Source organism: Nicotiana tomentosiformis, chromosome 10 (assembly GCF_000390325.3).
Source record: "Nicotiana tomentosiformis chromosome 10, ASM39032v3, whole genome shotgun sequence".
NCBI classification, from domain to species: Eukaryota; Viridiplantae; Streptophyta; class Magnoliopsida; order Solanales; family Solanaceae; genus Nicotiana; species Nicotiana tomentosiformis.
Window position 1 is genome coordinate 69873777 of NC_090821.1, and position 11164 is coordinate 69884940.

Here is an 11164-nt window from a genome sequence, read left to right on the forward strand (position 1 = left end):
TATTGACAAAATTAGCCTTATTGGAGTAAACCTCACAACAGGTGAAAATATTTTTTCATAATCAATTCCTTCATGTTGTGTATACCCTTTAGCTACTAGGCGAGCTTTATATCTTTCGATACTACCATCCGCCTTACACTTGATTTTAAGAACCCACTTGTTTCCAATTTCTTTACGGCCCATAGGTAGATCAACCAATTCCTACACTTGGTTTGATTTCATTGACTCCATCTCATCTTCCATTGCTTTTAACTATTTATCTTTTGCGGGGCATGTAAGAGCCTCGTTTACATTTCGTGGCTCTTCTTCGTCTTGTGGAGTAACCATAAATGCTTCCCCTTCGATCTCAAATCGATGACAGGGAATATGTTGAAGACTCGTTCATCGAGATTGAGATTGATAAATTGATCTATCAATTGGTAAGTTACTCCCACTGGGACCATCAATATCAAATTCACTCAATTCAGATGGTGTATTAGTAGTAATTGGAATATACCCATTATCATAAGAGTGACTCTCATCCAAAATTATTTGAGTGTTTACAACGGAAGCTATCTGGTCCATAGTTTCATAAAGAAACAAGTCATGACCTATCTCGCCCTGCTTAGGAAAACCATTCTCTAAAAATGTAACATCACGTGATTCAAGTTCAGTCACCTTGCCGCTATCTCGTTCACCTATGAACACATAACCCTTCAAATGTTCAGAGTATCGTATAAAGATACATTTTCTTCCCCTTGGACCTAATTTTCCATATGAAAAAAAAGGATTATGAATAAAAGCAGCACAACCCCAAGGCTTTAAAATACTCAAATCGGGTTTTCGATTAATCCATAACTCATATGGCGTAGATGTAACTGACTTAGAAGGGACACGATTAAGTACAAATGCAGCAGTGAGCAAAGCATCACCCCAATAGGTGATAGGCAATTTTGCTTGTGCCATCATTGACCTAACCATTTCTAACAAGGTTCTATTTCATCGTTCCGCAATACCATTTTATTGTGGAGTGTAGAGAATAGTCAGTTGCCTTTGAATTCCCTTTTCATCACACAATTATTTGAACTCATCAGACAAGTATTCTCTTCCTCGATCGGTTCTTAAAGTTTTAATTTTTCTATCTAGTTGATTCTCAATCAAGTTCATAAACTTGATGAAGCAACTCAAAGCTTCAGATTTATGAGAAATTAAATATACATAACCATATCGAGTAAAATCATCGATAAATGTGATAAAATAAATAGCACCGTGCCTTACCCTTACATTCATTGGACCACAAATATCAGAATGAATTAACTGCAATGGAGTTTCGGCTCTAGTACCTTTTCCAAATGGTTTTCTTGTAGATTTTTCAGTTAGGCAATACTCGCAAGTAGACAAATCTACTTTATCTATAGAGCCAAGAAGACCTTCTTTGGCTAAGCGATTCATTCTTTGGTGACCAATATGGCCAAGCCTAGCATGCCATATATTTACATCATTTTCACATATAGAAGTTGACGTAAATAAGGAAAAACTAATATTATTGTTATTAAGACTAGGAACAACATCCATTATAATTAAACCATTACATAAATAACCAGTGCCATATTTTGTCTTGGCCAAATACAAATCAAGACCATGTTCATGAAAGACTAAATGAAATCCTAAACTAATCAACACAGTAACTGAAAACAAATTTCGACGAATTGATGGAGCAAATAGTACATCATGTAGAAACAGAGTTCGTCCACCACGCATATCAAGTTTGCAGGTACCAATCCCTTTAACCTCCGCTTTGGAGTTATTGCCTACATAAATCCATTTTGTTACTTTTGGAATTTGCCGAAATTCCACGAAAGCATCTCTTTCTGTTGCTACATGGTTGGTGGCTCCAGAGTCTACAATCCACACAGAATGTGATTCAGTTAAATAAACAGAAGAAGAAACATTTACATCACTATGTAAATTAGAAATAAGGTTATGTTCCTTTTTAGGCTCAGGACAATCACGAGCAAAATGTCCCTTGTTCTTACAGTTGTGGCATTTCAACTTTGCCATATTCAGTTTCTTCTTTGGTTTGGGAACCGAAATATCATTCTTCCCCTGTTGATTATTCTTAGGCTACATCCAGGCTTGTCCCTTCCCCTTCTTTCGGGAAAAACTAGTAAACTTACGTTTTTTGCCTTTTCCAGAATTTTGATCAGAACTTGCCACATATGCACTTGTAGTAGCTTTGTCCACTCCGAGGCGCTCTTCCTCGAGTTCCAAATGACGCTTAGCATCTTCCATAGTTTTGATGCTAATGTTATGAGTCAAGTGCATCTTCATATTCTCCCAACTTTGTGGTAAGGAACGAATCACATCTTGGACTTGTTGCTCTTCGGTCAATACATGGCCAACATTTTTTAGTTCATTTACCATATGGCGGAGATGTTTACGCATGGTATGATCAGGACGTTTCTTATAAGTGTCAAACTTAATAGTAAGTGCCCTCAGCTTAGCAACAGAACTATGGCCAAACTTTTCCTTCAATGCAGACCACATGTCCTTAGCATTGTCATATTTGCGAAATTCTCTCATGATATCATCATCCATACTACTCAATAATGTTATGCGAGCAAGAGAATTCTTCTTTTTCCAAGCTTGATATGCCACAAGATCTCTCTCATGTTGGGGCGTGTCGCCACTTTAAGGAGGTGTCATAGATACATTAAGAGCTCTTCCAGGACATACTGGATTTTCATGCTCCAGATCTCATAATTATCGCCATTTAGCTTATCACCCTTGTTAAGCTCAACGATGATAGTTTTCGCAGCAGTTGACATACTGATGTAAACAAGCATAAACTATTATGAGACAACTATGTACTTATATTTAAAGAAAAGCCTAAATTCATACACATAATCATTAACCATGTTAATATTTACTTCACATTAGATTCAAATTCGAAAGTTCACTAAGTTCCCAATCATCATCTGAATTCTCATATGTTGTAAACCTAACATAATTAAATATTAAATTGTTAATTCATACAAGTATACATACAAGTTAGTCAGATATAGACAACTATTATACAAATTAGATACATATTATCACATTAATTGCCGCTTATGAATAGGAATGGATGAAATAAATTTTTTATGCAAGTCATCAGGCAGTAATATTTTTGCTCTTGGAACTATTGGTTTGACCAAATTTATTCTATTACTGTTTCTCATAGGCAGTCCAAGGGAACGACACATAGTCTTCTGAACCTTCAAATCTATGTACTTATACACAAACTCTTGAACCGTCTTCCTATAAGATCCTTTTAACTTGTGGTCAACTTCTTGCCATGATTTATCAAGCAATTCTTTATGGAAGTTATAATTATATGGTAATGCAGACCATAAAGCCCTATATTTCTATTCATCACTTAATAGACCACCAGCCCAAACAACTTCTTGAATTAACTTATTAATTCTAGTAATATGTTTCACAAAACTTGAATCATAGCCTTTACCCTTCTTCTTTGGTCCTTTGTGAAAACTCGTTTGGGTGTCCTTATTATCACCATAATTTTCTGTTACACGTACAGAAAATATTAGAATCACCATAAATATACATATACACACATGTATATGTCTTTATATATTATATATATGCACAAATGCATACATTAAAATGGTGACTGGCGATAGTTTATTAATACATGTATTCGTTTAAGTTACTTGTTATGTTAAATTTTAAACCACTGTTAATAAATAGACACATAGTCTACCATATCTAAAGAGCAAGCAAATGACAGGAAAAAAAACGTCTTTGCTTGACTGTTATTTAACAAAAAAAATAGTCTGTAATTACTTGCCAGATAACTACTATTAAAGTTTAAATTACAAACGTGTGACATAAAAATCTGTAAGTCACACGTTTAAACCCTTATACTTAAACCAAAGTACTGTACTAGAAACAAAATTCTTCACAGTGTGAAATTTGAATTGATAGATAACCAAGAAAATTGGTTACGTATTGCCAACAGATGGCAAATCTTCAATCCATTTATAATAAACTAATGTCACACTACACTTATGTGTTCTTTATTGAAAAAAACAACAACACTTAACTTTATAACCAATTTACATTATAATGTAAATCTATCTTCACAAAAAGAAAGAAAACAAAAAAAATACAAAGTTCTAAAATAACAGAACATTTCGGCTACAACCTTCATTGTCAGGATTACCAAACAGAAACCCATTATAATCTTTATGGGTTTCACTTCAATTAAGATGAAAAACAAATTTCATCGTAGTGACGCATCAACAAGTTTTGGAAAAAAACTATTTACTGTGCGTTTCTTCAACAAGAGGACAAACTGTCGCTTCCAATTTTCACATTGTAAAAAAAACAGAATATACGATTATGAAACTGACTAGAAAACAAATAACATAGGCTCTTGATACCAATGAAGATTTAAATCAAACACATAGTTTGCAGGATTATTGTATTCGTTTCACTAATTAAATAGTTCAATCAAATGTTAACACACGAATTAAACTATAAAGTTCACAGTCTATGATCGTACCTTGTTACAGAGATTCGTTTCAAGTGTTTCGCAGAAGAAATCTTCACAAGACCTTCACCGGAACTCTTTAGAATTTTGTGAGACAAGAAAGAAATATTTTTCTGTTGAAGAAGGCTTCTCCTTTTATTGAACAGATACGACACAACGGTTTAGGGAGTCCTAACCGTTGTGTCTCTTCTTTTATTTTAATTAGATATTATACATATATAAATATATTTACTTATTAAACATGGACTGGGTTGGCCCATAAGGTGGCCCAAGTCTAATTTCTTTCATTCTTTCAGGAACTTATACTCATTTTATTTTGGTAATTACTATGTTTTACACTATTTTACAATTGATATTCTTGGAAAGAAAATTAACTAATTCATCTTAGGCCCCGATATATGTGCTAACACAAAGGACCAACAGTAATTGTTAAAATAAGATTTTGAGAACGATATTGGAAATAAATTAATTATACTACTAGGCATTTGGACATGTCTTTAGAAAAGCATAAGAAATGCATATTACGTACGGGTGTATTATATGATTATGAAGATTTTGTACTAGATATTATACATTAAAATCTAGAAACTGAGACTTAAATATTTGAGAAAGAACAATCAATCTTGAGAAATTATTTATTTCAAAGCTTAGCAGAAAGTTGGTCAAAGAATACCACCTCGGCATCACCAATTGGAGGTCTTAGAGACATGCGATCATATAAACTTTTGTATATTTAAATTTTTTATATATCATTTTGTATGGGGGTTGAATATTTTTAGAAATTTAGATGATATGAAATACACATATAATTAAAATATGACTTTAAAATCGGACGGATAGATTCATTAGTATATATATATATATATATATATATATATATATATATATATATATATGTGCACATGACACTTCTCTTCCTTCACCATTCATATTTATCTTTTTTCTTAAATTTTTGACTTTTTACTCATTTTTTCCATTTATTTCCCACATCAAGAAAATATCAACCGTCACTTTTAAATTTTTCCGAAACGTCACTTTTCAAATCCCATTAATTACGACTATATATATATATATATATATATATGCTGACATGACACTTCTCTTCCTTCACCATTCATATTTATCTTTTTTCTTAAATTTTTGACTTTTTACTCATTTTTTCCATTTATTTCCCACATCAAGAAAATATCAACCGTCACTTTCAAATTTTTCCGAAACGTCACTTTTCAAATCCCATTAATTACGACTCCTCCCACTCCTCTTTTCCCTTCCTAGGTAAAACTCCTCATTCTTTACAGTAGTTTATAACGTCTTCCTCTCATCTCCTTTTCTTTGTCCCACTGGCCAAACCTAAAATTCTTCTTTTTGTCCGCCACTGTTTAACAGTCCTATATATGAAAAATTCAGTGCTTTCAGTTAACATTTGGCAGAATCAATTATTTTATTTTGCAAATATGGAAGAACTTTAAATTCCATTTATGTTACTGTAAGCACGTAATTTTTGATCCGGCACATTTTTGAGCTATTTTAGTGTTTAAAATATTTATTTAATTTAACTTTAATTTTTATAGAGTTTCAATCAGTTTTTACTTCAAATTACAATTTTAAAAAAAAAAAAAAAAAAACCAAAAATATTTTCATTTTTAGTTTAAGGTCAGTTAGTATATTTATGTTTATAGTATTTTAATTTTACCATGACTTTAGCCTATTTTCTCTATTTTTACTTTATTATAACATTTAAAAATATAAAAATATAGTTTTACTTTTAATATTTAATTTTATTTTAGTAGTTTATTAGGAGTGATTTTTATAAATACATTACATTATTTTAGTCTTCTTAGCCCAAAATTAAAACCCAACAAGACATGGACCCAACCCAATTTCCTAAATCCAAGCCCAATCCCTTAACCCTAAGCCCCTTCTCCCTACCTAAAGATAAATACACACCTCACCCAAAATAAAAACAAGAAAAAAAGCGGCCGCTCTTCTCCTCTCTAAAATTTAATCTTTGCCTATTAGTTATCTCCTAAAGAAAAAGCTTTAACTTCAATACCTCTACTGTTTCTATTTGGTATTTACCATAGCAGAAATTTAGTTATCCTTTATTATTTTAGTGGAGTCTGCTTTTATCCGAGGGAAAATAGTAGAGTCGAGGTCGAAGTTCGATAGCGCATCTAAGACCCGCCTCAGCTCGCTGCCCTACAAAAGCTCTTTGAGTTTCGATTTTCTCTGGGTCGAGTAGAGTTCGAGTTCGTCCGCGAGATTCGAGTGTTTTCCGGCATGGTCTTTGGTTAACGGGTCTAGTATTATCGGCTCGATCTTCTTTGTAAACCAGCTGAGAAGTATATTTTTTTTGATATTTCGAAAGTTATAAAAAGGTCCGTTTTCGGCTGGTATTCCAAATATCCGATTCAAGTAGACAGACAAAGAGATTTCCTTAGTTCTGCTTGTTTTCTTTTGCTTATTATAGTTTGGTGTTTATTTTTGATTAGCTTATGCCTATTTCGTGTCAGCATTGTTTTAGTTGTTGCTTTGTTTGGTCTTGTTCATTTTCATAATATTCTGTTGGTTTATTCCTTTGAGTTGTGAGGGTTAAAATCGTTGGTGAAATCTATTAAGCAGTTTGGTGGATGTTTAAGTCGTTCTTGCGTGATAACATACATTTATCTTGTTAATTTGACTAGTTTGTTCATTTTTTTCTTAATATTAATTGTCTTGTTCTCTGAATTATGATAATAGATTTGATATAATGGAATTTGGATTTAGTATGTTGGGTCATTAATCTGTTGGGGCTATAGAGTATTGGTACATGTTGGCCTATTTATTCCGTTAACTAATTTACTTCATTCTTCCACAAATAATTTCATAATTCTTGACCTTACAATAATCTAAAATTAGCTTTAGAAAATTAATTAATGAACATCGTAGTTTTCTTTAAGCGCGATTAATAATGAATCATCGTGGTCATGGTACGGTTTCCGTGGTATGGTCACGATACGTAAATTTCAATTCGGGTGTGTATTTCATGTGACACAACCATAACTTCAAACAACAATAAAATAAGCATGTCGTAAATCGCGGGTGCGTTTCACGTGACGCGATTCGCAATATGTACAAAAACAAACGAGTGCACGACATCGCGACTTGTTCAAATAAATTCCATAAATATTAAAAGCGGTCAAAAAGATAAAATGCGCAATAGGCTTCAAACATATAATAAATCAGATAATTAGGCCAATTAATAATAGTTGAGCGACCGTGCTAAAATCACGAAATCCGGGAGTGCCTCACACCTTCTCTCGGGTTAACAGAATTCCTTACCCGGTCTTCTGTGTTCGCAGACCATAAATAGAGTCAAATTTTTTCGATTTGGAATTTAAAATAAACCGGTGACTTGGGACACCATAAATTATTCCAAGTGGCGACTCTGATCAAATAAATAATCCCATTTCGAATATTATCACTTTAATTGAAAAAACTCCCAGCTGCCCCTCTTTGCTTGGAAACACGAAGAGTTTTCGGAGCAAAGAACAATAAGCAACGTAATTGATTTATGACCTGACGCTTATTCAAAGCGAAACAAAGACGGACAAAAGATTATGACCGAGCCCTGGTATCTGAGCTGCCTACATATCCTTGGCTTTAAAGGAATCAGGTCACGTGTAGTTCAGGGGTGAATGAAGTAATGGAGTGTGTGGAGAGGATGACAGAGTCGAGTGAGATACCGTTCCGTCGAGGCTCCGGTCCGTGGTCCTGTTATTACATAAAAATCAAAATCTAAAGGAACTAAACAACCCTATCAGCTATGTGTTACAAGATTCCTATCTATAAGTCTTCTGAAGCTTGATCTTGAGTCTTGAATGGTTCTTCATGCAGACTTTTGATTTGAACCTTGATGCTTGCTAGCTGCAGGTGCTAGTTCTTTCTTCTTCAGCTTTTCGGATCAAGACGGGACATGCAAAACTTGTGACTTCAGTCATGTCTTGAGCAGTTCACATCTTTCATCGGCTTCTGCATTTTGGATTCACCTTTTTTTTTCTTTTATTCTGGATTGAGACTTCTTCCTTTGGTTATCTCGGACTGTCAGCTTGCATTCTCGAGGCGAACTTTTGCTACTTCTAACTTGAATTAAATTCTTAAGTGACTTCCCTCGTTCTCCAGGTGGGCGCCTGATGACTTTAAACTGAAATGAATTCCCTCGTTCTCCAGGTGGGCGCCTGATGACCTAAAAACTTAAAATATATTCCCTCATTCTTCAGGTGGGCGCCTGATGACTTAAATACTTTGAAATAAATTCCCTCATTCTCCAGGTGGGCGCCTGATGACTTAGAAACTTGAAATAAATTCCCTCATTCTCCAGGTGGGCGCCTGATGACTTAAAAACTCGAAATAAATTCCCTCATTCTCCAGGTGGGCGCCTGATGACTTAAAAACATAAAATAAATTCCCTCATTCTCCAGGTGGGCGCCTGATGACTTAAAACTTGAAATAAATTCCCTCATTCTCCAGGTGGGCGCCTGATGCTGACTTAAAACTTGAAATAAATTCCCTCATTCTCCAGGTGGGCGCCTGATGCTGACTTAAAACTTGAAATAAATTCCCTCATTCTCCAGGTGGGCGCCTGCTGACTTAAAAACTTGAAATGAATTCCCTCATTTTTCAGGTGGGCGCCTGATGTTGACTTAACACTTGAAATAAATTTCCTCGTTCTCCAGGTGGGCGCCTGATGCTGACTCAAAACTTGAAATAAATTCCCTCATTTTCCAGGTGGGCGCCTGATGACTTAAAACTTGAAATAAATTCCCTCGTTCTCCAGGTGGGCGCCTGATGACTTAAAACTAAAATGAATTTCCTCGTTCTTCAGGTGGGCGCCTGATGACTTAAAACTTGAAATAAATTCCCTAGTTCTCCAGGTGGGCGCCTGATGACTTAAAACTTGAAATAAATTCCCTCATTCTCCAGGTGGGCGCCTGATGACTTAAAACTTGAAATGAATTCCCTCGTTTTCCAGGTGGGCGCCTGATTACTTAAAACTGAAATGAATTCCCTCGTTCTCCAGGTGGACGCCTGATGTTGACTTAAAACTTGAAATGAATTCCCTCGTTTTCCAGGTGGGCGCCTGCTACTACATCAAAATGAAAACAACAAAAGAAACTTTTTCTGCCCCAGTTTACACTAGGAAGATTTGTGAGTTATTAGCAGAACTATAAATTACCTATGTTATTGATGAATGATGCAATGATGAGAACAAAATTGAAGACTCGACTAGGATGTGCGTCTTCTAAAGAAATAAAAATTTGAAAAACCCAAACTAGGAAGTGCATCTCCTAAATTTGAGATTGAGCTTGCAGAAAACTATAAACTAAGCTTGACTAAACTAAAAACTGACCCTATTCTCCAGGCGGGACCCCTGATTTCAAGAAAACTAAAGATTGATAACTTAAGAAAACTAAAAATTGACCTTTGTTTTTTTTCCAGACTTCCTTTTTTTTAAAACTTATTATCCTAGGAGAAAATTCATCAGACTAGGTTTTTTTTTTTTTTTTGGTATCTTAGGAGAAAGATTCATCAGACTAAGATTTCTATCCTAGGAGAAAGTTCATCAGACTAGGTTTTCTTATTGTTATCTTAGGAGAAAGATTCATCAGACTAAGATATTTTTATCCTAGGAGAAAATTCATCAGACTAGGTTTTCTATCTTAGGAGAAAGATTCATCAGACTAAGATTTTGATCCTAGGAGAAAGTTCATCAGACTAGGTCCTTTTTTGTTATCTTAGGAGAAAGATTCATCAGACTAAGACGTTTATCCTAGGAGAAAATTTATCAGACTAGGTTTTCTATCTTAGGAGAATGATTCATCAGACTAAGACTTCGATCCTAGGAGAAAGTTCATCAGACTAGGTCTTTTTTTATTATCTTAGGAGAAAGATTCATCAGACTAAGACGTTTATCCTAGGAGAAACTTCATCAGACTAGGTTTTCTATCTTAGGAGAAAGATTCATCAGACTAAGATTTTCTATCTTAGGAGAAAGATTCATCAGACTAAGATTTCGATCCTAGGAGAAAATTCATCAGACTAGGTCTTTTTTTATTATCTTAGGAGAAAGATTCATCAGACTAAGACGTTTATCCTAGGAGAAACTTCATCAGACTAGGTTTTCTATCTTAGGAGAAAGATGAGAAGAGAAATGGCAACATTTTATGCACACTAGCAAGACAGATAAAGGCAAAGATTTGAGAAACTTCCCTTTGTTGGCTCTTCTCTTCTTCTTTTTGTTCTTTCTTTTCTTTTTTTCTTTTTGTTTTTGAACCAACTTCCTTGCACTGCTTTGTTCCTGTTTCAAACAAAGAAAATTTTGTCAGTTTTAAAAGTGGTGGTCGGTTTGTGGCCTTGAGTCTTAGGCGGCTTGGCTTTCACTCAATCAGCTTGAGTCATTTTCAAGAGACTTTTTGCTCTGCATCAATCCTGATCGTTTCACACCCAGTACCCTTTGTATTTGTGGCTCAATCAGCCTTATCCCAACTGGAGATCTTTGCTTAGGTGACCTTTTCTATGTCTTGAATGTCTTTCTGCTTTTTGAGCAATTTGTCTGTCAGAGAGAATCACAACTGGTAAGTGTCTTTTGCA

The 11164-nt window shown here is 34.5% G+C and overlaps 1 long non-coding RNA gene across 1 annotated transcript; it reads left to right on the top strand.

The window, feature by feature from the left end:
* Window positions 1-10064: 10064 nt before the first annotated feature.
* Window positions 10065-10254, top strand: LOC138900618 (uncharacterized). The gene is made up of 2 exons (XR_011411734.1): window positions 10065-10145; window positions 10224-10254. It is a non-coding gene; the product is annotated as an uncharacterized lncRNA (long non-coding RNA).
* The last annotated feature ends 910 nt before the right edge of the window (window positions 10255-11164 follow it).